The following is a 16414-nucleotide window of genomic DNA, read 5'->3' as shown; positions in this document are numbered from 1 at the left end:
TGCTATGTTCAATTTTTTGCAGAGGTATAATGAGTTTTCGCATCCAATCTATTTCACCCAAAATTTCTAACACAGTCACACACAATGACACATGCCCAAGACATCTCTGGTCGAAACCAACCATGATATAGGTATGCCACAAATATGTGTTTATGATCCTAAATTATTTTTCCGTGATGAAGGTGAAACCCAAATAACCAAAACTTAATGAATTGACGGTGAACATTTATTGTTCAAGATTCTAACGCAAACACTTGTTTCAATGTACCATTTTCAATGTTTAAAATATAATTTTCATTTTTGTTGCGTGATCTTAATGAAATGTACTCCTCCCAAGTCATTTCTTCCCAATAGATCTAAATTTCTAATTTTTTTATAAAATGAGATTTCCATATGAACATCTGTCTATCTTCTTCGTCATTTCAATTTTTTTCAAAGCTTACTTGTTCTTGACTACAGTGGTCATCCAAGTATTTTCGCACAATTATTTGCACTTATGTCAAGTTACGAATTTGTGTGAAAATGAAACCACCCACATACCATATTAAAACAGGCCCTTCGTTACTCCTTAATGAGTTTTCGATTGTAATTCATGGGAAACCATACAAGCAATTCGACATCTCTCTTGATGACGAATGAAGTGTATCTTTGACTGGGATCTATCTACTTTTATATCAAAGATTCTTTGATATCATAGTGTCCAAAATTTTCTTAACTTGATTCTATCTTTTCTTTGGGCACACTTAAGCACTGAAATCCTTGATATTATGAGTATTACCAACTCAGACCTAGATTTCGCAAGTCTGGAAAATGATTTCGCTTATCCTTCCCATAAGTGAATGAGTCCGACCTCCATATCAACGAATGGTTCTTGATTGGTGTTGAAACGTGATATTGCCATATGTATACATGTTTTAGGCAATATTTAAGTACATTTTAATTAATATTTTGGTCATTTGCATGGAATAATGATACTTATAAGGTTAAATTATGTTTTGCAGCCAAAAAGAAGACATTTTGAAAAAAAATGGACTAAAAGCATCAAAGAATGGAACTTTGGAGGTTAAAGGCTTGAAAGACAAGGAATTAAGAAAAATACGTACTCACAAGGTGAGTATTAAAAGATTCACGGCATGAGTTAGGCCTTTTAGAAGATAAACATCGCGAATCAGGAATCTGTGTTGAATACGGATATCTACTGGATTCACGAGGTGAGCCTTCAAAGTTCACGACGTGAATCGGGCAAAATCCAAAACTATATATATCCTTGATCCGTACGACTTGAGAGAGGTTGGCTAACTTGGAAAGATTTCAGAAGTCGAAAATCAAAGAAAAAGAAGGCCTGGAAATTGTTCTTAACACCAAGGAGGACGAAGAAGAAGTCATAATTCGGTATTTAGTTTGGTATTTTTAATATGTTTTTGACTATGGATTTTTTGTGTTTATTTGTTAGAATGTCCAGCTAAATCTAGCTGCTTCTGTTAGCTAGATGAAGTTGGAACTCATGGTTTTATTCTATTAATCTAGACTTTGCTTGTTGGTTATGCCTTGTGTTTGATTGGTATACCTAGCATGCTTGATTTGGTATTAGATTGCTTTAATGTCTTATTCTGTGTAGTTAATGACCATTAATCTGCATGAATTTGAATACCTAGTAATCTAGTGAACATTAGGTTATTAGAACTAAGATCGAACCAATCTTATATAAGTAATTGAATTATTAAATTAGGTTGTGCTAGAGAACTCATATTATGACCATAATTTGTGTTTGTCAACTCAATCTTACATAGCTCCAATATTGTTTAATAATTGATTCTGTGTTAAATTATGTGTGGCCATACATAGATCTACATGAATTAATTAATATTAGTAAATTTAGAACTGAATTGCTAATAATGTTTTAATTGGTAACCAACAAGAGTAGTCATAATTAACTTATAAACCATTGAGGGAAAGTGGATTCGAACTAACATAAGTGTTTTGTTTATTGATTGAATTGTGTTAAGAAATTAACTTCGTCTAATCTTGCAAAATTAGATAAAACCACTACTTTACTAGGAAATTAGGTTAATTTAATAGTAGTTAAATTAATTAGTTAAAACTGTTCCTTGTGATTGACACCCGACTTACCTAAACTATTCTATAATTTGACTAGGTACACTGCCTAGGTGCAATTTAGTTAGTTAAGTTAGTTAGGTTAATAATTTAAAATTAGGTGTAGCTATTTGCACGCATCAAGTTTTTGGCGTCGTTGCCGGGGTACGACTTATTTAATTGTTGATTTATTTGCTTTAGGTTAATCGATCCTTTTTGTGGGGTAAAACCTGAAAAAAGTTATTTTTTTTTCTTTTTCAACTTAGTAATTTTTGTTCAGAACCGAACTCACGACGTGAGCTTTATAAGCTCACGACGTGAATCCATTCATTTTTCTTTTTCTTTGTTTTTCTGATATCGTTCAGTTTTACTTTTTTATTTGTGTTTATTTTGTAGTAGTTAATGATCAGAAGTTCCAACACACCTTTGGTACCACCACTTGAAGATCCAGAGTCGACCATTCACAAGAAGGCGGATAAGAATGAAGGAGTAAACCAAACACCAAAGAAGTCGCCTTTCAAAGATCTAAAGTCGGTTTTTGGGAGAAGAAAGGGAAGAACAAGGGAGAGTCAAGTACTTCATGAAAGGACAAAAGCAAGGAAGAGAGCTCTGATCAGATAACTAACCCACAAGAATCTGAGTATGAATCCGAGCCTGAATTTGCATTAGAAAGAAGTGAGCCCGAAGACGAGCCAGAAAACGAGATGGCAAACATTGCGGATATGTCCATGGGAGCTTACAAGAAGCGAATTAAAGATGATGCTGGTCTTGGCCTAGTGCAGCCTGCAATTCCTGCAACTGCCACATTCGAGTTGAAAGGACACATCCTTACTGCACTTAAGGATGTACCATTTTCTAGAAAGGATCATGAGGATGCATAGAAACATTTAGATGAAGTAAATGACATAGCAGACTATTTCAATGTCCCAAATGTTCCTAGAGAGACAGTATTGCTAAGGATGCTCCCTGTTACTTTTAAAGGAGCCGCAAAAGACTGGTTGAAAGCACTTCCACCTGGTTCAATCAGTACTTGGGCACAAATAAAAGAGCAGTTTCTAGAACAATTCTGCCCACCATCCAAGATATCAAAACTCAAGAAGGCAATAGCCAACTTTGAGCAAAACCCGGGTGCGTCACTATATGAGGCATGGGAACGCTATAAAGGGTTACTAAGAAATTGCCCTCAAAACGACCTCAACATTCAACAAGAAGTATCCATATTTTATGATGGGGTGACTTTCATGACGAGACAACTCCTTGATTCTCAAGGACCACTTCCAAAGAAAAATCGGGGTGAAGTAAAGGAGTTAATTGAAGAATTTGCAAAGCATTCTCGTAAGTACCACAATCAAAGAAACGAGGGAGTTAAAGGAAGCGGGGGTGGAAATTCTGCGGACATGGCTGCTGTAATGGCCATGCTTAATACAATGAAGAGGATAATGACAAAGATGGACCAGTCAATACATACTATTAGAGTTGGATGTGAAAGGTGCAATGGTCCACACTTGACCAAAGACTGTCACTTAGATGATAACAGGAACATAAGAGCTCAAGTTTGCTACTCAAGCGGGGATAAATATGATGAAGACTGGAGAAAACCAAAGAAGGAGTGGCTGCCATATGATGAATACAAGAAGCAAAAGAGGAAAAATATAAGCAGACAGGCCGAGGCTTCTACCAAAAAGAGCAACCACCAGCCGAGAAGAAGGTTGACTTCAAAAACATGTTAACTCGATTCATGGAAGTTTTCGAGAAAAGGCATGATGATACCGATGCAATGCTGAAGGAGCACATGAAGATGATGAAAGAACAACATGCAATGATGATTGATCAGCAAGCCTCATTAAAAAATCATCAAGCATCGATCTATATGTAATGCCCTGTTCCGAATCGATTCCTAGTCTGAGGCTGTGGCCCGAAGATCGATCATCATAAGGATTAGGGCTTTTGAAAAGGTTTGATCTAGGCCCATTTGGGTGCGGGTGATGTATTAGAAGTGATCTGGGTGTTCGGTTCGTGTTTTAGAGCCTAGGGGTATTTCGGTAAAGTGTCACTTAAGGCTTTTGTGGAAAATGGATTTTTGTTCGAAAGGTCTAAAGAAAGGTTTGAGTTGTTAGAAGTGTAGGGCTTCTCGTTACCTTTCCGTTGATATAAGGATCGTTGGCATCGGGCTTATAAAGAAGAAGTTATGGCCTTCGGAAGTTTCGTGGGTTTCAGGCTCAGTCGAGTACGCGGGGCGTACACAAAGCGTACGCGGGGCATACTAGTGAAGAAGGCAGTACGCGGGGCGTACGCTGGGCGTACTGACCAGGATGGTCATGAATGTTCCTAGGAGTACGCTGGGCGTACCATATGTACGCTGGGCGTATGCCAGTCAGATCAGAACCCTATTTAAGGGTCTTGGACCCTATTTAAGCTCCTTATCTCATAACCTAACCCTAATATCTTCAGCCTTCATCACTCTAAACCCTAGAAATCGACCCACAGCCCCCATTTAAGTGATTGTAGAGCTTCAAAGTGATTTTTGTGTGTTTTGGAGCTTGAGGAGGAAGAAGGAACTTCTTGAAGAGTCATTGTTTGATTTGGAGCTTTTGGATCCAAGCTTTCTGCACCTAGATCTATCTTCTGGAGGTATAAAGTCTTAACCTTGACAACTTTTTCATGTAGATCTAGCTAAGTGGTACATGGTTATGGTTTTGGTCCCTTGAGGTGGTTCTTGTGAGTAAAAGTTACTCCATAACCTTTGAGCTTCATATTTGGCCCTTATTGAGGTTATGGAGTCATAAAGTTTGGATCTTGATGGGTATAACCCTTCCATGCATTATTTGGTAGTCATTTGATGAAGTTTAGGACTTAGGGTTCTGATTTGGGCCCCATTGAGTTATGCTAAGTCATAAAGCTGGAAACTTTTTGACTTAAGAAGTCCCTTGAAATCAGATCTGGAAGTTTGGACGGAGGTCTTAAGGTATTAAGAAGTTTTAAGACATTTTGGGAGTGATTTTGACCTTTTGGAATTCATCTTTGGTGTTTGGGCTTCATTAAGCCATGCAAAGGCTTAAAGCATTCGACTTTATGGATCAAGTCACTTATATTTGGCTATTCTGAGGTGTTGGATGTCTTGACTTAATGGATTAAGAGCTAGAATTGAAAGTTGGTCATCAGGAGGAGTATGCTGGGCGTACAAGCCTGTACGCGCAGCGTACACGCTCTTAAGCCAGTACGCTTAGCGTATAAGCTGAGTACGCCCCGCGTACTCAACAGAGTGGGATATCGGGTTTTGGGCTTCAGTTTGGGCCATCTGTTTGGGCCTTGATGCTTGGGCCCTAATGGACTATGTGAGTAGTTGTATTTTGGACTAATTCGAGGATTGGACCTTAGGACAAGGCCCATGAAAGGGTTTGGGCCCAATTTGGAAAATTGGGCCATTAGTGGGCTTTTATGGATTTTGGAGTTTTGGGTTGATTGGTTTTGGGCTTGGTCCTTAGTTATGTATCTTGTTGGGCCAGGGGTAAAATGGTCATTTTACCCCAAGTATGGATTATGGATCATAATATAGAACCCAATTCCTAAGTGGGTGATATTTTGGTATTGATAGCTCGAGGAGTTGCCAGGACAACAACTAAGGATTTCTTGCAGTGGACTTCAGCAGTTCGAGGTGAGTTACCTTCCAGTAGAAGTGGGTCTAAGGCCACAATGTCGGCCCACTGGTAGGAGTTGTTGTTAGATAATTGTCTTTGTGATAATTATCTAGGTTTGCTACTGTATGATATGTTTTACATGCTAGTATAATATGATGTTATGTGATAGTAGTAGTAAGGGGAATAGTCCCCGGTTATCGGTTGATAGGGTCGAAGGGGTAGTATAGCACCCAGCCATGCTAGACAGTATGATTATGTTTTATTATCATGTGGTAGTAGTAGGGGGTGAAATAGTCTCCGTAACCGGTTGAGATAAACCGGTGGGGTAGGTCGGACACCCCAGTATGTCTGACAGGGGTAGGTTAGACACCCCGGTATGCCTAGCAGGGTAGGTCGGGCACCCAGATATGTCTGACAGTATGTTTACTGTATGGTATGCGGTATGATGGGGGAACTCACTAAGCTTTGTGCTTACGGTTTACGGTTTTGGTTTCAGGTACTCATTTTCAAAGGAAAGGAGCTGGCTTGATCGCAACGCATCACACTATGTTTTCCGCACATGAGATCTTTGGGATTACACTCTGATATGGATTTATAATAATGTGTTTTGATTATTGACACTTTGCTTTTGACATGAGATATTATTATGAATGTTTTTATACTGTTGGTTTTATATAATAACTTAATTAAAATGAAATTTTTGGTCTTGAATTTTGGGATGTTACAAGTTGGTATCAGAGCCCTGGTTTGAGGGATTCGGACACACTCTCGGGTTTGATCTCTGTTGCATATGGCTATATTCATAAGGTAGCTAGTTGACATTACTGGGAATCTTTCAGCAGCTGAGGACTGTGTGGGTTCGGGAACCTAGGGAAAGCCTAGGATAGGATTAGTGCTGGGAAGGGTATTAGTGTAAGGGAATTGGTGGAGTTGAGGCAATATTTGATGAAAGTACGGATAGATGTGGAAGGTAGTAGGGGGCCATACTACTGAAAGCAGAGGATCCATACTCGATTCAAGGAAGGCTGAGATAAGACCAAGGAGCTTGTAGTGTTTGTGATCCCTCGATATGTGACGGGTATTCAGATGGTTGTTATGGTATGTTTTCAGCATGGAGACGCTACGTGAGATAATAATTGGCAGTTCAGGTGCCGGTGAGGGATGTGGCTTAGGATCTGGAGCCGGGCAGCTTGGCGATCGGATGCGAGAGTTTATTTCAGCTGAGATTACGCGCAACATCATTGATCAGACTCCTGTGATCTTCGGTTCGGTCAAGGAGGGGATTTTGGAACATTTGGATAGTCGCCTAGAGGCCTTTTGGGCCAAGATCGTTGCGGGGCGGTTGGGGGCTCATCCGGAGCCCAATGCTTACGGATCCCTGAGATCCTTCAGGAAGGAGGACCCTACTGTTAACTCTGGTCATTTGGGACTGGGGGTGGGTTATGCACCTTGTCATCAGGAGAGTCTGCCACATGATTGGATCATTGTGGAGGTTTTGTGACCCCTACGAGAGGAGTTACCCGACATCATTGGTCGTGTCACTGAAAGAGTGGTCGCCATACTCGAGGGGCAAACCTCATTTATACAGGCGATTGATGGGATGGTCGAGGTAACTCAGGAGAAAAAGATTGGTTTGGATGGACAGTTAGGGAAGAGGAAGCGGGAACATGGTCTGGGTCGACAAACCGAGTAGTTGGGTGCGGCGGCATCAAGTGTCAAAGATCTGAGGGGTCGTGGCGGTTGCACGAAGGACGAAGGGGTACAAAAGGATGTTCGTAGCAGGTCTAAGTGCGGCAGGTGCGGGTGGAAGGGTCTAAATCGCCAAGAATGCACGTTAGAGGTAGAGTTGTGTCATCGTTGTCATCAGCCTGGTCATATCAGGGCGAATTGTCCCCGCATAGAGGTTAGGGTTGCTCATGATTCATCGCAGGTACTTCCGCAGGAAGTCAAGATCGAGTCGCAATAGATCGCTAATATGTAATTTGAAATTCCGCTTTCTGTATTGAAATTATGGTGTAACTACTCTTAATCAACACTTGTATTCGCTTTGAAATCTCACTAAGTTTTGGGTAAGTGTATCCATGGGTTTATTTCTCTACTTGTATGTGGATTATAATTTCAAGAAATATCATATGCCAATTGCATACCATGAGTTGTTAGTGGATTAGAAGAGGGATTGTATCTCGTATAGAGAGTCACAAGTGTTTGGTTGTTATTTAGGGTTGAGGTCGAGATCGGATCCGGGGTATTGCGTGAGAGGTTTGTGATTAGTTCATCGGGCTAGCTCCCCTATATCGTTGGGTATAGTGATTTCACCATCAGTTGGGAGAAGGCATGGGTTGTTTCAGCATAGGTGAGTTGTCGGGAAGTCAGGTTATTATAGATGTCGGGTATCGGAATGTAGAAGTGACTGCAAGGGCGGAACGTTCGTGTGTTATTTCCAGGATAGGAGTTCTGGTTGCCTGGAGAAGGTTATTTTATGTGCAGGACTTTCGTTCATGATCATCAAGTTGATTGTATTGGCATATGTGTTAATAAAGAGCAATTTCGAGGACGAAATCTAAATTAAGTGGGGGAGAGTTGTAATGTCCTGTTCCGAATCGATTCCTAGTCGGAGGCTGTGTCACGAAGATCGATCATCATAAGTATTAGGGCTTTTGAAAAGGTATGATCTAGGCCCAGTTGGATGCGGGTGATGTATTAGAAGTAGACCTGGCAATTCCAGACACGAATACACGAATCTGTGAGAGACACGACACGACACGAATACACGACACGAATACATCTTAAAAATTGAGATAAAGCTTATTTATCATCGTGTAATGCTATCGTGTCAAATTCATGGCTGACACGTTTTCATGACACGAATACACGAATTGCCAGGTCTAATTAGAAGTGATATGGGTGTTCGGTTCGTTTTTTAGAGCCTAAGGGTATTTTGGTAAAGAGTCAGTTCGGGCTTTTGTGGAAAATGGATTTTTGTTCGAAAGGTCTTAAGAAAGGTTTGAGTTGTTAGAAGTGTAGGGATTCTCATTACCTTTCCGTTGATATAAGGATCGTTGGAATCGGGCTTATAACGAAGAAGTTATGGCCTTCGGAAGTTTCGTGGGTTTCAGGCTTATCTGAGTACGCGGGGCGTACTTTGGAGTACGTTGGGCGTACTGACCAGGATGGTCGCGAATGTTCCTAGGAGTACATTGGGCGTACGCCAGTCAGATCAGAACCCTATTTTAGGGTCTTGGACCCTATTTAAGCTCCTTATCTCATAACCTAACCCTAATATCTTTAGCCTCCATCCCTCTAAACCCTAGAAATCGACCCATAGCCCACATTTGAGTGATTGTAGAGCTTCAAATTGATTTTTGTGTGTTTTGGTGCTTGAGGAGGAAGAAGGAACTTCTTGAAGAGTCATTGTTTGATTTGGAGCTTTTGGATCCAAGCTTTGTGCACCTAGATCTATCTTCTGGAGGTATAAAGTCTTAACCTTGACAACTTTTTCATGTAGATCTAGCTAAGTGGTACATTGTTATGGTTTTGGTCCCTTGAGGTGGTTCTTATGAGTAGAAGTTACTCCATAACATTTGAGCTTCATATTTGGCCCTTATTGAGGTTATGGAGTCATAAAGTTTGGATCTTTATGGGTATAAACCTTCCATGCATGATTTGGTAGTCATTTGATGAAGTTTGGGACTTAGGGTTTTGATTTGGGCCCCATTCAGTTATGCTAAGTCATAAAGTTGGAAACTTTATGACTTAAGAAGTCCCTTGAAATCAGATCTGGAAGTTTGGACTGAGGTCTTAAGGTATTAAGAAGTTTTAAGACATTTTAGGAGTGATTTTGACCTTTTGGAATTCATCTTTGGTGTTTGGGCTTCATTAAGCCATGCAAAGGCTTAAAGCATTCGACTTTATGGATCAATTCACTTATATTTGCCTATTCTGAGGTGTTGGACGTCTTGACTTAATGGATTAAGAGCTAGAATTGAAAGTTGGTCATTAGGAGGAGTACGCTGGGCATACAAGCCTGTACGCGCAGCGTACACGCTCTTAAGCTAGTACGCTTAGCGTACAAGCTGAGTACGCACTGCGTACTCAGCAGAGTGGGATTTCGGGTTTTGGGCTTCAGTTTGGGCCATCTGTTTGGGCCTTAATGCTTGGGACCTAATGGACTATCTGAGTAGTTGTATTTTGGACTAATTGGAGGATTGGACCTTAGGATAAGGCCCATGAAAGGGTTTGGGCCCAATTTGGAAAATTGGGCCATTAGTGGGCTTTTAAGGATTTTTTTAGCTTTGGGTTGATTGGTTTTGGGCTTGGTCCTTAGTTATGTATCTTGTTGGGCCAGGGGGTAAAATGGTCATTTTACCCTAAGTATTGATTATAGATCATAGTATAGAACCCAATTGCTAATTGGGTGATATTTTGGTATTGATAGCTCGAGGAGTTGCCAGGACAACAACTAAGGATTTCTTGCAGTGGACTTCAGCAGTTCGAGGTGAGTTACCTTCCAGTAGAAGTGGGTCTAAGGCTACAATGCCGGCCCACTGGTAGGAGTTGTTGTTAGATAATTGTCTTTATGATAATTATCTAGGTTTGCTACTGTATGATATGTTTTACATGCTAGTATAATATGATGTTATGTGATAGTAGTAGTAAGGGGAATAGTCCCTGGTTATCGGTCGATAGGGCCGGAGGGGTAGTATAGTACCCAACCATGCTAGACAGTATGATTATGTTTTATTATCATGTGGTAGTAGTAGGGGGTGAAATAGTCCCCGTAACCGGTTGAGATAAACCGGAGGGGTAGGTCGGACACCCCGGTATGTCTGACAGGGGTAGGTTAGGCACCCCGGTATGCCTAGCAGGGTTGGTCGGGCACCCAGATATGCCTGGCAGTATGTTTACTGTATGGTATGCAGTATGATGGGGGAACTCACTAAGTTTTGTGCTTACGGTTTACGGTTTTGGTTTCAGGTACTCGTTTTCAAAGGAAAGGAGGCGGCTTGATCGCAGCGCATCACACTATGTTTTCCGCACATGGGATATTTGGGATTACTCTCTGATATGGATTTATAATAATGTGTTTTGATTATTGACACTTTGGTATTGAGATGAGATATTATTATGAATGTTTTTATACTGTTGGTTTTATATAATAACTTAATTAAAATGAAATTTTTGGTCTTGAATTTTGGGAAGTTACACTATAATCTCGAAGGTCAACTTGGTCAATTAACAACTTTGGTAAACAACAATTTATCCTAAAAAATTCCCAAAAAACAAACTAAATCCCATGTCATGATGATCGAGACTGAAGATGAGGCCATTTCTGAGTTCTTAGAAGCATTAGAGGAGGAGCCAAAACCAGCCGAACCAAAACCGAAGCGGTCGAAACTCGAAAATAATATTATTGCTGAAGCACCGAACTCACGACGTGAGCCCTCTATGCTCACGACGTGGGATCGGTCTGATCATAAAAATTTAGAAATTGTCTCGGCTTATTGTCCGCCTTTACCATTTCTGTCCCGATCTAATCTTAGTCCACTGGAACGGGAGCATTTGGAGTTTATAAAACACGTAAATGGTATTCCTATAAATACTCCTTTTATTGAGTCATTATCGAAAATTCCCGAGTACGCGAAGTTCCTACAAGATTTGATAGACACTCGTCAACACGTGAAGAAAAATTCCAAGGTTATTTTAAGTGAGCAAAGTTCAAAAGTAGTGTTGGTAGAGTTACCCAAGAAGATGAGAGATCATGGATGCCTCACTCTTTCATGTGAATTCGGGAATAATATGAAGACTAGGGGTGTAAACGAGCCGAGCCGAGCCCGAGCCTGACCAAGCTCGAGCTCGGCTCGTTTATTTTGAGGAGGCTCGAGCTCGATTCGAGCCTTAAAATGAAGCTCGAGCTCGGCTCGTGAACAATTTACTGGGCTCGCGAGTCTAATCGAGCCTAAACGAGCCTCTATGTATGTATATATATATATATATATATATATATATATATATATATATATGTGTGTGTGTGTGTGTGTGTGTTTATGTACGTACGTACGTAGTATATATATATATATATATATATATATATATATATATATATATATATATATAGGCTCGTTTAAGCTCGTTTAGGCTCGCGAGCCCATTAATTGAAGCTCGGCTCGAGCTCGTTTAATAAACGAGCCTCATATTTAGGCTCGAGCTCGGCTCAGGCTTGTTTAATTCGATCTCGAGTCGATCCCGAGTAGCTCGGCTCACTTACACCCCTAATGAAGACTTATGCTTTAGCCGATTCTGGGGCTAGCATAAATTTGATGCCTTATTCATTTTATCAGAAGCTAAATATTCAGAAGTTGAAGGCTACGAAAATGACTATTCACATGGTAAACCGTTCAGTGACACACCCTCGGGGCATTGTGGAAGATATTCTAGTGAAAATTGGGAAATTTGTTTTTCCAATTGACTTTGTGGTTTTAGATATGAAAGAAGATCCCGATGTTCCGATTATTCTCGGTCCCCCATTACTTAATACTGTTGGAGCCTTGGTTGATATTCGCGAGTCCAAGCTTACTTTTAGAGTGGGAGATGAAGAGGAAACTTTTGGAATAGAAGAAAGTTTCCAAGGGAGTGATGTTCAAGGTGAAGTATTCAATATTGATGAAGAAGATGAACTTGGAGAATTGGAGAAGTTAATGGAAGAAGAAATTAAGACAATTCAACAAGTCAAGCGTACGAAACCAAGAGCATCCATTCCATTTTTGGTTGAAATAATTGCTTTTACAACACCAACTTCTTGGGTAAGTAAGGAAAGTGAAGATTTATCGAGTGATGAAGACGAGGTTACTTCTAAGGACATGACTTCAGCTGATGAAGAAAAGAAGATTCCATTGGAGCTTAAAAATAATGAAGAAAAATTAGAGAATAAAGGGGCCAAAAGAAAACTCGATGCAAATGAGATGAAAGCTAAAAAGGAGAATTCGAAAAAGGCGTATAAAAGACGAGTACAGGCTTACAAAAATAGATGGAAAGAGAAAAAGGTTCAAATGGCGATGGATTCTCCGGAAAACTCAACGTGAGGCGGCACGGAGTCCAACTCATGACTCCAAGAAAAAGAAGCGCTTCTTGGGAGGCAACCCGAGCTCGGTTTGAATTTTCTTTTCATTTATACCTTTTGATAGTTTTTAGTTTTTAGGATTTTTGATCATCTAATCATCCAATCATTTTATTTAATTGTGGGGATAATTTAAATTTAAGTGGAAAAAATAAAAAAATTATTCTTTTTAAATGGAATTAATAATGGGACAAACTTCACAATAGATTGGGCTTAGACATAATAAAATCCGAATTAGGCTGCTCATTATCCCATTTTTGTTATGGACCAATTGTTTTCAAATTGAATTGGCCCAAAAATATGAGTCCAGACGAATTCACCTTGTGAGCCAGAAGAGATTCACGACGTGAATCTTGAATTGACACGGGACCACTGATTAAAGTATTAGAATCCACTTTGACCAAACCACCTTCTTATCCTCACGAAGTGAAATCAGTCCCTTGCCCCCCCCCCCTCCCCATTCGATTTTGGCCTTCATCAAACACAATCCACATCTGTGCTTACGCAATCTCTCATTTAAGGTAAACAACTTCTATTTTTAAGGTTTTATTTTGAGTAGTTGCTTTGATTTGGGGGTTAGGGTTTGTTATTTGTTGAGTGTCGAAATTATGGCCCTAAATGTATGATTCCTTGGTTGCATGTTGTTTGAATGTGCTTAGAAATGACCTAATAGTAAACCCCAACAAAGTTTAGTCCCGATTTCATGATAATTCTGCTTATTGTGTGATACGAACTCACGCGGTGGGTTTGAAAAACCCACGATGTGAGTCATGGATTTCAATCATGATTTTCTGTTAAATGGCCCCATAAGTTGCCTCATTTTCTTTGGAACTGATATTAAACGAAACCCTTGGCACGTATTGAATTAAAATTGCATTGGGCATGGCTCGATTTTGGAAAAACAATTCGCTGCCTTCGTACCCAATTCACGCCGTGAGTTTGCAAGACTCACGAGGTGAATCCTGATTCCCAGAAAAAAAAACTCGATTCTGTTTATTATTTAATAGTTTTTGTTGTTCGTTTTGCTTCTTGGTTATACTTTTGCAGGAAAGAAATGGCACCTAGACGCGAAGTGCAAGATGAGCAAGGCGGGGTTGCTAACTTGCACCCGTTTTACGTGTTTCCGACAAATATATCTAGGGACATGCTCACCCGATACAACAATAGATTGGGATTATTACATAACAGAGAATTTGCTATTGCCCCAATGGTTAATTGGCAAAAACTTTAGGAGGTCGGACTTGTTGAAAGGCTAAACCCATTTCTTACAAAAACCTTTATGGGGAATGGGTATTCGTTTACATGCAAGGGATGGAACAATTTATTCGCCATCCAAGAAAGAGTGTACAAAGAGTTGTGCATTGAGTTCTTTTCCACCGTGACGTTTCACGAAAATGTCCAAGATCCTACTTTCCCATAAGCATTGGTCTTTCGTTTAGGTGGGGAATATAGGGAGTGTAGCTTGATAGAGTTTTCATGGAGGATGGGTTTATACAAGGCAAACGAGGCCATGAACCCCGAGTTTGCTATGTTCTTACGGGAAGCTAACCGTACTTATTCCGGGGGAATGTCGGGATACGAATTTTGGAGCCATATTGCTTCGGGTGTGTTCAATTCCGGTGTGTCACCGGAAAGCAGCATCAAATCACCAATTCACCGTTTGATTCACAGGCTTATTACATTCTCCAACCACCATAAAAGAAATGGAGATAAGGCCACCAAGATCAATTTATTTTTCTTGTGGTCCATTCTACAGCCGGGGTTTTGTTGCAATCTTCCTTACTTTTTAGCCCACTATTTAGCAGAATATGCGGTGAGCTCCCGACTTGGAAGCCCAGTTTGTGGTGGCCACTTTGTCACCCGTTTAGCCAAGTCGTATGGCGTTCTTATTCCTGCGATTACACGGACACTTATGTGTAAACAAGGGAATGAGTTTTCTATGGGATACCTTGAGACCATGAGGGTTGTGGTCAATTATGGGACATATTAGGGGATACCGCATAACGATAACGAGGGTGATGACCAACCACCCGAAGAGCCCGAGCAACAACCAAGGCCTCGAAGAAGGAACGCGAGAGCACGGGGGAGATGGGAAGATCACAACCATACGAGGGTGGAGTACCCACCGACCCGTTCCAAAGTCGGGTGGGTACTTATTTGGATAATCTACGCGGTGGGGTGAATTATATGTTGGATTAGTGTCTAAGCCCGTAACTATATTTGGTAAGTACTTGACCCGGTTGTGCATGGTCCTTTTGGGTTGCCTTCACCAAAGCAACATGATGGGATGATTTATGAATAAAGAGGTTATTATGATTTATTAATATGTTATATGAATAATATATTAAAAGAGAAATCATATAGTTTAATTAATATTAGAGAAGAATTAATTAAGAATTAATTATGTGGCTAAAAGAGATTAATTAAATAAAGGGGACTGGAACTGTCAACTGTGTGATAGTTGATTTGGACTGAGAATCCTTTGGAATTAAGGGGTGGACGAAAATAGAGTGGGAGCCCATCTAATTTTCGTCCAAGGCCTTATTCTGGAAGATTCTTTGGACTGCTTAAGGCCTAAGCTATCCAATTAGGGTTTTGAATGAAACCCTAGCAACACAAGTATAAATAAACCCCTTAGGCTTCAGAAATCGGCTAACCCTATTCCTAAGAGTGCAAGAGCCGAATTCTAAAGCCTTCAACCTCTCTCCAAGATCATTTTTTTGCTATTGGTCTTTGTAAGCCATTAGAGGAGTGACATTTGTGACTCTAAGCTCCAAGGCTAAAGATTCAAGCTTTCAAGAAGAGGTAATCATCTAGATCTGTTTTGTTATGTTAATTTCGAATTATACTTACTAGATCTAGGGTTTGCAAGACTTGGATGAATGCATGTACAATAGAGAAACCTAGATCCAAGCATTAGGGTTTGCATGAGCACATAGGATGTTCTTCTGGCTTAAATCCATCAGTGGTATCAGAGCTATGTTTGGTTTCTATTGTATTGATGCCTTGTTTATTCATTCATGATTTAAATTCGATTTTTTGGCCTCCTGACTGATAGACTCGGCGAGTCCCAAAGTGGGCTCGACAAGTAGGACGAACTCGACGAGTCCATAAGGGAACTCGGCGAGTCGTGACGTCTGTCAGAGGGATTTTCAGGATTTCTTGCTGATTTGCTTAAGGATAATTGCCTAAATCGTTTTTTACTAATAAAATCCGAATTTTATTACTGTTTTATGATTATCCTTACCAAATCAAAAGATAATTACCAATTGTTTAAATAATAAATTCCTTATTTGATAATATTTGATTATTTGAATTAATTGTTGAATTATCTTGCAAGTAAAATTGACTAGGTCAAATTTAGATAATCATTAAGTTAATTGTTTAATTTAAATTATTTGCTATTTGATCCTTTGTGTTTTGAAAAGTTCAAAACTTGTCCTCAAGTTTTGAAATTTAAATTTTATGATTAAAAGGTTAATTTGAACTATTTAAATTTCAAACCTTAGAATTTTACAAGTTTTAAAATTCAACCTTATATTTTATAATATTATAAGATTAATATATA

The 16414-nt window shown here is 39.8% G+C and overlaps 1 non-coding gene across 1 annotated transcript; it reads right to left on the bottom strand.

Moving 5' to 3' along the window:
- Positions 1-3182: 3182 nt before the first annotated feature.
- LOC145162072 (small nucleolar RNA R71) lies at positions 3183-3289 on the bottom strand. The gene has a single exon (XR_013738929.1). It is a non-coding gene; the product is annotated as a small nucleolar RNA R71 (small nucleolar RNA).
- Positions 3290-16414: the final 13125 nt, after the last annotated feature.

This window comes from Lactuca virosa, chromosome 2, assembly GCF_052849685.1.
Source record: "Lactuca virosa cultivar CGN04683 chromosome 2, Lactuca_virosa_CGN04683_v6, whole genome shotgun sequence".
NCBI classification, from domain to species: Eukaryota; Viridiplantae; Streptophyta; class Magnoliopsida; order Asterales; family Asteraceae; genus Lactuca; species Lactuca virosa.
This window is presented reverse-complemented; position numbering and strand designations above follow the sequence as displayed.